The sequence below is a fragment of the Saccopteryx bilineata genome, chromosome 2 (genome assembly GCF_036850765.1).
Source record: "Saccopteryx bilineata isolate mSacBil1 chromosome 2, mSacBil1_pri_phased_curated, whole genome shotgun sequence".
NCBI classification, from domain to species: Eukaryota; Metazoa; Chordata; class Mammalia; order Chiroptera; family Emballonuridae; genus Saccopteryx; species Saccopteryx bilineata.
Genome location: NC_089491.1, coordinates 173,745,156 through 173,756,630, shown reverse-complemented (window position 1 = coordinate 173,756,630; position 11,475 = coordinate 173,745,156).

The following is an 11,475-nucleotide window of genomic DNA, read 5'->3' as shown; positions in this document are numbered from 1 at the left end:
GGAGTAGAAGTCCACAAGGACCTCTCCTCTTCCTCATCCCCTCCGAGAAAGAACCAGGAGAAAGAACCAGGACCTCCGATCTTCCACCCACTTCGGCGCATGGTGCGGTAAGTCCCCTGCCTCCAGCCTTCCCTTCAGTTCTTTCCGCCGAGACTCCCTGGCCAAAACCGTAGCTACGTCAGGAAAGTCTTTTCCGTCCATCCGAGTGCGTGTGCTTGTCCCCAAGCACATCCACTTTACCTTTTACATCCATGGCCAGACCTTGAGTTTTTAGGACGCTAATACTCAAATCTGACCACTCCAAGGACTGAGGGCGGCTGTGGGGGCACAGGAATCTCCCTCCCTAAAGAAGAAGAAACTGTTCTTCTTCTCCGCTGTGGCCAGGCCACAGAACCCACTGAATCAGCCTCCTGAAGGGACTTTCGGTGTTAACACCCTCACCAATTTAACTATCGCCAAAAAAGCTGGGAACTGATTGGAGATCTCTTACATACACGGCTTCTAATTATTCGTGCACCCATCCTTAATCTCTGTTCCGCCTGTTCCAAAGCACAGGTCTTTTTCTGGCCAGAGAAACCTCACCTAAAACCTCCACTCCTGATCTTTCCTTCTCCGCAGACTCCCAACTCTCTCTCCCTCCTGCCTAACCCCCACGGGCACTCCTCTCTCGGGATTTTTCTCTGGTCCCTCTATGGACCTCTTTTGTGCTCGGTTCTCTTCCCTCTGAGAGCCCCCTCCCCTTCCTTCTCAAAAACCTGTTTCTTATTCACCACTACCATTCTCTTTCTCCTCCCCTGCTGGCCAGGAGCCCTTCCCTTCTCCACTGTGTTCTTAAACCCCTCCTCCATTAGGCCATTCTCAGCCTGGCATTGGCTCTTACACCGGTTTTCAGGACATCCAACCCCAATTTTCTTGCAGGAAGTTCTGGCCCTGTGCTGCCTTTGGCTCCAGTGTTTCCTGCGGGATCTGGGTGCTGGGCTCCCCATGAGCCCCCCTCCTCTTATTCCCAACCCCCCAAACCCCTATCCAGGACCTGTGAACATGGCATTTGAAGTTTTTAACGGTCCCAACTAGTAGAAACAGGCCAAGGCTGTTCGCTAGGCCCGCATGCAGCAGAAGGTAACGCTCCAAACCCCAAACTCTTGTGGCAACCTTGTGACCAGCAGAGCCACCAGCAGCTTGCTTTAAGTGTGGCAAGCAGGACCACTGGTCCCGGCAGGGCCCCTGCCCACAGCTGCCCACTGAGCCCTGCCCTGACTGCAAGCAGCCCAGTCACTGGCGGAGCAATTGCCCCTTTGGGCAACAGGTTTTTCCTCAGCGCCTCTACGTGGAGGACAAGCCACCCGAATGGGAAGGCCAATCCAGCCAGGTGGGTGCATCACTCGAACTCCTAGGACACAGCCTGGACTCGGAGAACCCAGGGTATGCTGCAACGAGTGGGTAAGTCCATCTCATTCCTTGTGGACATGGGGGCTGCCTTCTCTGTTTTGCCATCACACTCTGGACCTCTAGTTCCCTCACAGGTCTCAGTTGTGGGAATGGATGGGACCCCTTTCTTTCCCCTTTTTACACCAATCCTGACATGTAGTTCTGCCTCAAGCTTGCCTCCTTATAGGACCACTGGCAGTCAGAACCACTGGACTCCATCCATCTCCAGCTCACCAAAAGGCTGGACCCTGCAAATTCCCCTATTACTCCTCTTTTTTTTTTTTTTTAAATCCTTACAGGACCACTGGCAGTCGGAACCACTGGACTCCATCCATCTCCAGCTCACCAAAAGGCTGGACCCTACAAATCCCCCTATTACTCCTTTTTTTTAAATCCTTACAGGACCGCATCTGCGAAGTTTCTCAACTCACAGCCACACAGATGTTCCTCCTGACACCCTCAAAACCACCACCTTTCGATTTCCCCCTCCCCACGACGCCCCTATTCAGCAGGAAGTAGCCAGACGAATAAACGGCACCCCTTTTTCTAATTAACACAAAAGGTCAGAATGTAAGGTCGGTGGATAATGGGGGATGGTCACGTGGGGAACCCAGACCCGCGAACTTTGACTAGGACCGCCCACAACCAAGCACGCCAAAAGAAGCTTCACAGGAACTGTTTGGAAAAAAGCGACCATCTACCAGCCAGTGGGATTTCACCACATCATGTTAGCTCAACTTCCTTAGAGGGACCCCTTTAAATATCTCCCACGCGGTTTAATCCGTGCAACTTCCCTGGCCTCCATCTTACCTCAGGGCCAGGGAACCTTGCCAGGCGGGATGCGTGCTCTGTACTGAATAAAGCCTTTTACTATTCCACACTTCGTGGCTCCAGCCGTTCCTTCCTTCTCGGTGGGGAAAAATACCTTACAGATGCTTCCTGCTTCTCCCCTCTCTTTCTTTTTTTTTTTTCTTTTTATAAATCTAATAGATTAACTCCTGAATTTTACAGTTCAGCATTAATATCACCACATGTACTCCCCTCTCTTTCTCACTCTCCTTCTCTCTCCAAAAGTCTCTAAGTAAAATCTAAAAATAAAATGTTTAAAAAAATAACTAAATAAAAAAGTAAAAATTAAAAAAGAAATAAAATAAAGATAACTAATGAAGAAATGGAGGTTGAGTATTTAAGAGATAAATCAAAGTCCTTGAAGAAATAAAAGAAAGCATAATGAGAAGAGAAACACATTTGTCTGTAAAGTGGAGTAATGAAGGAAGGAAGGACAAGTAAAAGGTGGTAAGTAAGTGGGTGAAAAGGCAAGAAGTTGAGGCAGTTGGTGCCTTTGAGAACTAAAGAAGGAGGTACTGGGCAAGCAACCATAGGAGCTTCAAACAATTGATGAATGTCCAAAATGGCGACTGTGGAAATTAGGAGGAGAAAACATTTCTTGTGAAGTGTCGGTCTTCACTTCTGAAGGCTTAACTAAAGTCAAAGACCATAAGTTTATGGTGGTATCATTTCCCATAAATGTGAGCCATTCTCCAGCAGCATACATAGAAGGCAGAGGGCACAACTGATCTCATGCACAGGGATTATCAGCTATTACAACAAGAAGATGAAAAGAGCTGACAGTATAGGCAAAAACAGTCAATGTTGTGCACCCCAAGACTAAGCTGAGTAGGAAAGTAAAGTCCTGGGGTTAGGAAATATATAAAGCTATTCTTCCCCAGGCCACTCTTCTCACAGCCTCCGATATATTCTTCCTCTTATATTTCCCATGGATTCAGTCAATTGGAACATTTTACTTATTTATTTATTTATTTATTTATAGACAGGGAATGAGAGCGACAGGAAAATTGAGCTGCTCTTGTATGTGCCCTGACCAGGAAATCAAACTGGCAACCTTCATGCTCTGGGACAATGCTCCAACCAACCAAACCATCTGGCAAGAGCTTAACAGGGCTTAACTTTTATTGATTTTTAGAGAGACAGAGGAAGGGAGAGAGAGGGGAAGGGGTAGCAAAGCATTTGTTGTTTCATTCAGTCATGCATTTTTGGTTGTTTCCCATGTGTGCCTTGACTGGGGATCGAATCAGCAACCTTGCTGTTTTGGAATGACGCTCTTAACCAACAAAAGGACAAATTATCTCCCATGATAGAGCTTACATTCTAATGGTGAGGAGAGATAAAATAAGCACAAGCAAATAAATACATACTATTTTAGGTGATGAGAAGTTCTTTTAAAAATATCTAAAAGAGAGTAGGGGGAGGGAGTGAAGGGTGGTGAGGGAAGGTAGGGTAGTCAGAGAAGGACTCAAGATTGATGACATCTGAATAGAAGCTGTGCTACAAAAATACAATCACAAACTGGAACATGAATATCAAAGAAGAGATTACTTCCAATCAAGGAGATGGTATTTGTGTTGGCCTTGGTAGGACTATTGTGGGTGCTGATTCATGAAAGGGATCAATCCAGATAAAAGGCAGAGTATGAGACAAAGCTGAAAAGTGTATTCTATATTCAGAAAATAACCATTTCTTTATAATAATAGAAAAGTGAGGTCAGGCTTTGCCACACTTGCTGCCCACACACCCACTCACCTGTTGGGGGAGCCCAGGTGTCTTGCCCTGCCTTTGGAAGCATGCTGAGCCCAGAGGTGGACAATTCTCTGAAGCTATGACACTGCTCCCAGAACCTTACAAGGGTGCCATGCGTGAGGAGGATAGAGCCCTGTGGTATTAACAAGGCAGCTGACCTCGTGTGCACCCCCGAGGTTGGATGTCCGGGGAGAGAACTGCAGGCCAGGTGAAGAGAAGGCGGGCAGGGTGCCGACGGGCTTCCCAAGGGAAGACTAGCAATAGGCAGGGGTTGCAGCGTCAAGGGTTTCTGTGAGTCTGCAGAGCCTGACCCAGGTGGGCTTGGACGGCCATAGCCTTAGCTTTTGAACTTGGTTCTGAGGGAAATAAAAGCCATAGTTTCTCTTTAAGCATGAGAGAGGCTCAGTAAGTTTTGTATTTGAGAAATTACTCTCGACCTGCAAAATATGTTAGCAGAAGCCAAAAGTAAGAAGCCGGGAAATGAGGCCGGGCATTGTGACATGAAATTGATTGCCAATATTTACAACCTCAGTGGATCCTCACAACTTTCCAATGAAGAAATGGGTGACGGCAACGGAATTGGGGGGAAGCTGGATCGGAGGGCCAGGGAGGAGGTGAAGGCCCTTTGTTTTGGTTGGTTGCTTCCCTGGCCTGTGCCCTGGGCACACAGGCTAGCTTCTCAGTTTCCTTTGCCTCTGGGCTCAGTGCACACCCTCCTCAGAGAAACCCCTGAGATAGACTGTAAGGTATTTCCCCCCACCCCCCGAGGAAGAATGAAGGGCTTAGCCACCAAGTGTGGAATAGCAAAAGCTTTATTTAGTAAAGTACTTCCCGGACGATGTTCTCTAGTCCGCGAGACGGGGGCCAGAGAAGTCTCATGGGGGGATCCGCGTGGGGGTAATTTAAAGGGTCGTTAGGGTGGTCGAGTTGATATGATGTGGCGAAATTTCATGGGCTGACAGACAGTCGCTCTTTTCCAAAGGACTCCTGGGAAGTGTCTTTTGGCGCGCCTGGGTGTGGGTGGTTCCAGCCAAAGTTCCCGGGTCTGGTTCCTCACATGACCTTCCCTCATTGCCCACCGACCTCACATTCTGACCTTTTATGTTAGACAGGGGTGCCACTATTCATCTGGCTACTTCCTGCTGGTTAGGGGCGCCGTGGGGAGGGAAGGTCGGAAGGTGGTGGCTCTGAGGGGAGTCGCATATATGGTTGTAGGAGCATCTGTTTGGCTGTGACTCGAGAAACCTCACGGATGCGGTCCTGTAGGAATTAACAAAAAGAGGAGCAAATATGAGTAATATGCTGATAATTAGAAGAGGATTTAGGATAGGGGCAGCTCAGGTGAGGATGGGTGGCTGCCATCGGGAACTAAGTGGGTTGTGGGAGGAGAAATCCTTGCATAGTTTTTCTTGCAGACGGTGGAGGACCCTGATGCTTTCTTCCATTGGGCCAGTCTCAGTGAACAGCATTGCTTCCTGCTTTAACTCACTCTGGTGGCAAGTTCCCGGTGGGAGAGACAGGAGCAACAGGAGGGTCTGCAGGGCCCAAACTTTTGGTGAGCCAGAGATGGGTAGGGCCCAGTGGTTCCGACTGCCAGCAGTCCTGCATGGGGGCAAGCTTGAGGTGAGAAACATGGTTAGAAATGAGGGTAGTATTGATTATGGGGAGCCCTTGGTAGTGAGGAAGATGTTGTCAGCTGGATAGTGGCTTTGACACTTTGTAGAACTTCCCAACAAGGAGGGGTACACAGCATGATGGCATAACTAAGAAGGAGAGCAAACAGGGGATTCCATCCAAACTGCATGTCAGGGGTGGCGGGCGAAGGGGAAAAGAAGGGGTCCAGTCCACTCCTATAACCGAGACCTGTGAGGGAATTAGAAGTCCAGAGTGTGATGGCAAAACAGAGAAGGTAACGCCCGTGTCCACAAGAAATGAGATGGATTACCCGCTCCCATAGCATTAGCCAGGGCTCGGCGAGGATGATGGGGGTGTTCGAGCCGGGCCGTGCCAGTCATGCACAGCTTTAGTGATAATGGGAATGGCACACAGCCTCCCAGAATGTGCGGCTTTGGGTTCCCACACCCCAGCCATGCATGTCATCTTCCTCTTCACACTCTTGATAATAACTTGAAAATGGTGACATTACATTCTCTGAACTTTACTAGAATATGGACGATGTTTTTGTCATGTTAACATAATAGGTAACTCATAATGTATTAGACTGTTACAGCCTGCAGTTGCCTCAGTTTCCTATGATGGTGAAATGGCAGGGATAAGTAATTCTGGATAAATTTTAGCTGTAGGTAATGCTTTCATGTTATTTTAAAATATTTTTATTTATATTTAAAATAAATGTTCATGAATGTTTCAAAGGAACAAAATGATCAGGGATGGCTCTTTGCCATGGGTCTCATTTTCATTCTTTGCTGTAAGAAAAATATATTAATGTCATATATTTTTTCACTTTTATTGTACAAAATTGTAAGTAATCTCAATTTTAATAAAGTCTTTTAGACTATACAATGGTTTCTCTTAATGAGCATGTACTTTTCTTGTGTGGATCTCTTGTTTTCAGATCATCAGTAATTAGCTCCTCAGTTTCGTCTTTTTTTTTTCTTTTCTTTTTTTTTTTAGATTTTCTTCATTTTTAGAGAGGAGAGAGAGAAATAAAGAGGGGCGAGGAGCTGAAAGCATCAACTCGTAGTAGTTGTTTTCTTTTTTTTTCTTTAATTTTTTTTATTTATTTATTTATTCATTTTAGGGGGGGAAAGAGAGAGAAAGAGAGAGAGAGAGAGAAGGGGGAGGAGCAGGAAGCATCAACTCCCATATGTGCCTTGACCAGGCAAGCCAGGGTTTTGAACCGGCAACCTCAGTGTTTCCAGGTTGACGCTTTATCCACTGCGCCACCACAGGTCAGGCTAGTAGTTGTTTTCTGTATGTGCCTTGACTGAGCAAGCCCAGGGTTTCGAATCAGCGACCTCCGTGTTCCAAGTCGACACTTTATCCACTGCGCCACCACAGGTCAGGCTCATCTTTTTAATGAGGTGGTTTGCGTGCCATCTGTCCCCCCCCCTTTTTTTCCTTACCCACTGCTGCCCATCCTGGGTCAGTCTCACTCTACTTCCATTCCTGGACTGGATGATTTCCCAAAATGTCAGATCTCTAAGGGGTATTCTTGCAGAAATAGCAGGTTGTACTGGGGTTGAAGCTGGGGAGGGGGGAAGCCTATTGTCAGTCTCCCTTGGCAACTGGCAGGTTGGTATAAACCCCCAACTAGGTCAGACCTGGAGAGAACTCCAGCTGGATCACATCCCATATGAGATAGCTGACAGGCTAAACCCCTTCCCAGGTCTATATGGGTGGGCACCTGGCAAAGCCCAACTGAAAACACAAGGCTGGGCCCGACCAGGCGGTGGCGCAGTGGATAGAGCGTTGGACTGGGATGCAGAGGACCCAGGTTCGAGACCCCGAGGTCTCCTGCTTTAGTGCGGGCTCAACTGGTTTGAGCAAAGCTCACCAGCTTGGACCCATGGACCCAAGGTCACTGGCTTGAACAAGGGGTTACTTGGTCTGCTGTAGCCCCACGGTCAAGGCACATATGAGAAAGCAATCAATGAACAACTAAGTGCCACAACAAAAAACTGATAATTGATGCTTCTCATCTCTCTGCGTTCGTCTGTCTGTCCCTATCTATCCTTCTCTCTCTCCCTCTGTCTCTGTAAAAACAAAAACAAAAACACACAAGGCTGGTATGCTCCAAAAGGAAAATGTATTTAATATGCCTGGGTGCAAGTGTGCCGAGACAGACCAAAGCTGTGTCTGCGATGGGGAGGGTTGGAGTAAGGTTTTTATAGTTTAGTCAGGGGTCTTGGGAAAAGCAGCTGACATTCACTGCCTCTATGGGTACAAAGTAATATTTTTTCCTATGTGGGTTAGAGAGGCGCCACAGTTTCTCCAAATTGTTTCTCTCCCGGCTCCACTCTCTAAAGGAGTCCTGAGCTAGTTCAAAAGGTCCCTGGCGGGGCAGCTGAGGCTTCAAGCAAGCCAGTCCCCCCTCTTCCCACGGGTTTGCACTGCCCACGGAATGGGGGGTGGTGATCTATCACAAGACAGTGCCTCTGGGCCTCTGGCTAGGCTTTTACAAACAATTATTGTGATTTAAACTCCCCTGTCAGGTTCCTTTCCAATGTAAGCTTTTCCTGACATTTCTGCAAAGATAAACTTTTTGCTACATTTCAAAGTGAAGGCCAGTGAGCCAATTAAGTGAGAGAATAGCAAACCAATTAACAACAACCTCACAGTGGGGGGTGAGAATGTACTGCTTTGAGCCTGGGTGAGAAGTTGGGTGAGGGGAATTTGAGTTTAAAGGGGGCTTCTGAGTATAAAGGCACCCTGAACCCCAACCGAACATGTACCATAGTGTTATCTCAGAAAAGCAAGGTATAGGCTATTCCTGGTCCAGGGAGCTACTCCGTACTTGAGTTCTTTAAAAATTAAAAAATTATGAAGTATTTGTTTTATTTCTACAGTGGGGATAGGGGAAGACCCATGGATCCAGCTGTGAAATGCCTGCCCCAAACTTTGTGTAGGGCGGAAGAGGGAGCAGGGCTGTGGTGAGCATTAGTGGGCACGGAATGAAACCTCATTACGTCTAGGCCTCGCTTCTGCAGGGGAGTCTGGTCCCTTCTATTTTTATGTTTTGGCTATTTTCTTTGCTTTGGGAATTTGTTACAGTATTTGTATTAGTTCTGTGCCCCCTGTTCTTAGTTATTTAGATTAGCTGGAAATCCATTGTCCACTCTTAGATGATGAAAAAGGAAGAAAGCAGGATATGGGTTATATGTAAATTTATGTAGATTAGTGCACACTGATGGCATCATATTTTCCCCTCTGCCTTCTATAACTATAGTAGGTAAATAAGAGACATAAGTGACCATAAATGGCTAAATTAATGAAAAGTTAAAGCATAATTGCCAGGTGTGCTATAGCATAGGGTTTTATGGAGGACAAAAAAAAAAGATAAGAGATTTAAACCAGTTCTTCTCACACTTTAATCTGCAGAGGAATCGTGGGGAGCTTGTTAAAATACAGACTTCTGATCCAGTAAGTTCTGGACTGGGGCCCAAGATCCTGCATTTCTAATACACTCCCCGGTGATTGAGATGCTGCTGCTCTGTGGACCTCACTTTGAACAGCAACAACATAGAGCACTTGCCTTGTTGCCTGGCACATAGTAGGTACTTAATCAATGTTACTAATTCACACCAGGTAATCTGTGAGAGCCAAGCTGACCCTCTACCACCAAATACCTTCACCATATCTGAAAACTGTTTATTGTGTGGCATCTTTTAAAAAGTGAATATCCCTGGGAGGACTAATAAATGTGAATTGGTTTAATCAGATTGCTGGCCTCTGAACTCTGTCAGAAATGAGCACTTAAGGATTTAGAAGTTTCTCTCTTTTTTTTGCCAGCTTTATTGAAGTATAATTTATATATAATAAATTAATCAAATTTAAATTTGCTAAGCTTGACCAGGTGGTGGTGCAGTGGATAAGCATTGGCCTAGTATGCTAAGGACCCAGGCTCAAAACCCAGAGGTTGCCGACTTGAGCGTGGCCTCACCAGCTTGAGTGCGGCGTCATGGCTTGAGCGTGGATCATAAACATGAATCCATGGTCACTGGTTTGAGTCCTAAGGTTGCCGGCTTGAAGCCCGAAGTTGCTGGCTTGAGCAAGGGATCACTGGCTCAGCTGGAGTCCCCAGTCAAGGCACATATGAAAAAGCAATCAATGAACAATGAAGGTGCTACAACTATGAGTTGATGCTTCTCATCTCTTTCTCTTCTAGTCTGTCCCTATCTCTCTCTTATGTGTGTGTATGTGTATGTGCTAAAATAAATAAACAAATAAATTTATTTATTTTGCTGAGTTTTGACTAATGGAGACAGTTGTGTAACCATCTTAACAAACATAATATAGAGCATTTCCATCACCCTCAATAATTCCCTCATGCCTCTACAGAGACTAGAAATTTTAATGGGGGAAAAGAGAAAGATGATTTGGAATCAGAGTGGAGGAAGGCCAGTAAGTTCCAGTTGCTTCAGTTTTGGGTGTGTGTGTGTGTGTGTGTGTGTGTGACAGAGACAGAGAGAGAGAAAGAGGGACAGATAGTGACAGACAGGAAGGGAGAGATGAGAAGCATCAATTCTTTGTCGTGGCTCTTTGTGGCAGCTCCTTAGTTGTTCTTTGATTGCTTTCTCATATGTGCCTTGACAGGGGGGCTGCAGCAGAGCTAGTGAACCCTCGTTCAAGCCAGTGACCTTGGGCTCAAGCCAGCGACCATGGGGTCATGTCTGTGATCCCACACTCAAGCCAGTGACCCATGCTCAAGCTGGTGCGTCCACGCTCAAGCTTGACACCTTGAGGTTTCGAACCTGGGTGCTCTACGTCCCAGTCTGAGGCTCTAGTCACTGCGCCACCGCCTGGTCAGGCCAGTTGCTTCAGTTTTGTGTGGGAAACAGATCACAACCCCCACGCATCGTCCTCACCTCAGGAATGCTTTGACAGATCTTAAGATCCCAGCTGCTTTGGAGGTATACTTTACACCTTGTTAATTTAGACTCACTTGTCCCAGTTTGCCTAGAACTTTCCTAGTTTTAGCACCTAAATTTCCATGTCTAGAGAACTCATCTCAGGTCCCAGGCAAATCAGGATGGTTGGTCACCCTAGCTTGTGATATTTATGCCATTGTTTCTAAGCCTGAGATTGCCATCTCATTTTAAAGTCACTTCTCTTGTGAGCACATAGTAGGCACTAAGTAAATGAGTGAATGGGTGGACACACAGATAAACCCCAGTGTAGGTGGCTGCAGATTCCTGGCCTAGAGAACAGGAGACCTGGGTTCTGGTCCCACCTTTGCCAGGTTTGCAGTGGTGTGATTCTGGGAAAGTAGTTTCTCACTCTAGGTCTGTTCATCAGTTCCCTCCACTGAAACACAGGGGGTCTAGTTATTTTATGCCTGACACTGATACTGTGCCAGCTGTATATGGGATTATGTTCTGAGGTGACTTCCACTCATGTTTCTCTCTCTCTCTCCTTGCCTTTTCCCCCTTGCTATATATATAGTAAGTCAATAAATTATGAAAGGGCATGTTGATAATGGAACTGCTGATGGGCCAGGCTTATGCAGAATGCTTCTGCAAAGCAATAGCATTTGGACCTTGAACCAAGCAAGTTGGAGAATCAAGTCTCTGTCTTCAGCTAAGTGTCTGTAATTACCTAATTTGCTCCTTGTGCATGCCTAGGAAGGGGAATGGTGGGCATAGCGAGCTTGCTGTTTAGGAATTTTTTTAGGTGGGTGAGGGGGTACCCTGGAAAGTAGGATTTCGTAAGCTTATTATCTATTGGAGGCAGATATTTCCAGCTGTGCTAATGCCCAGTAAACATTAT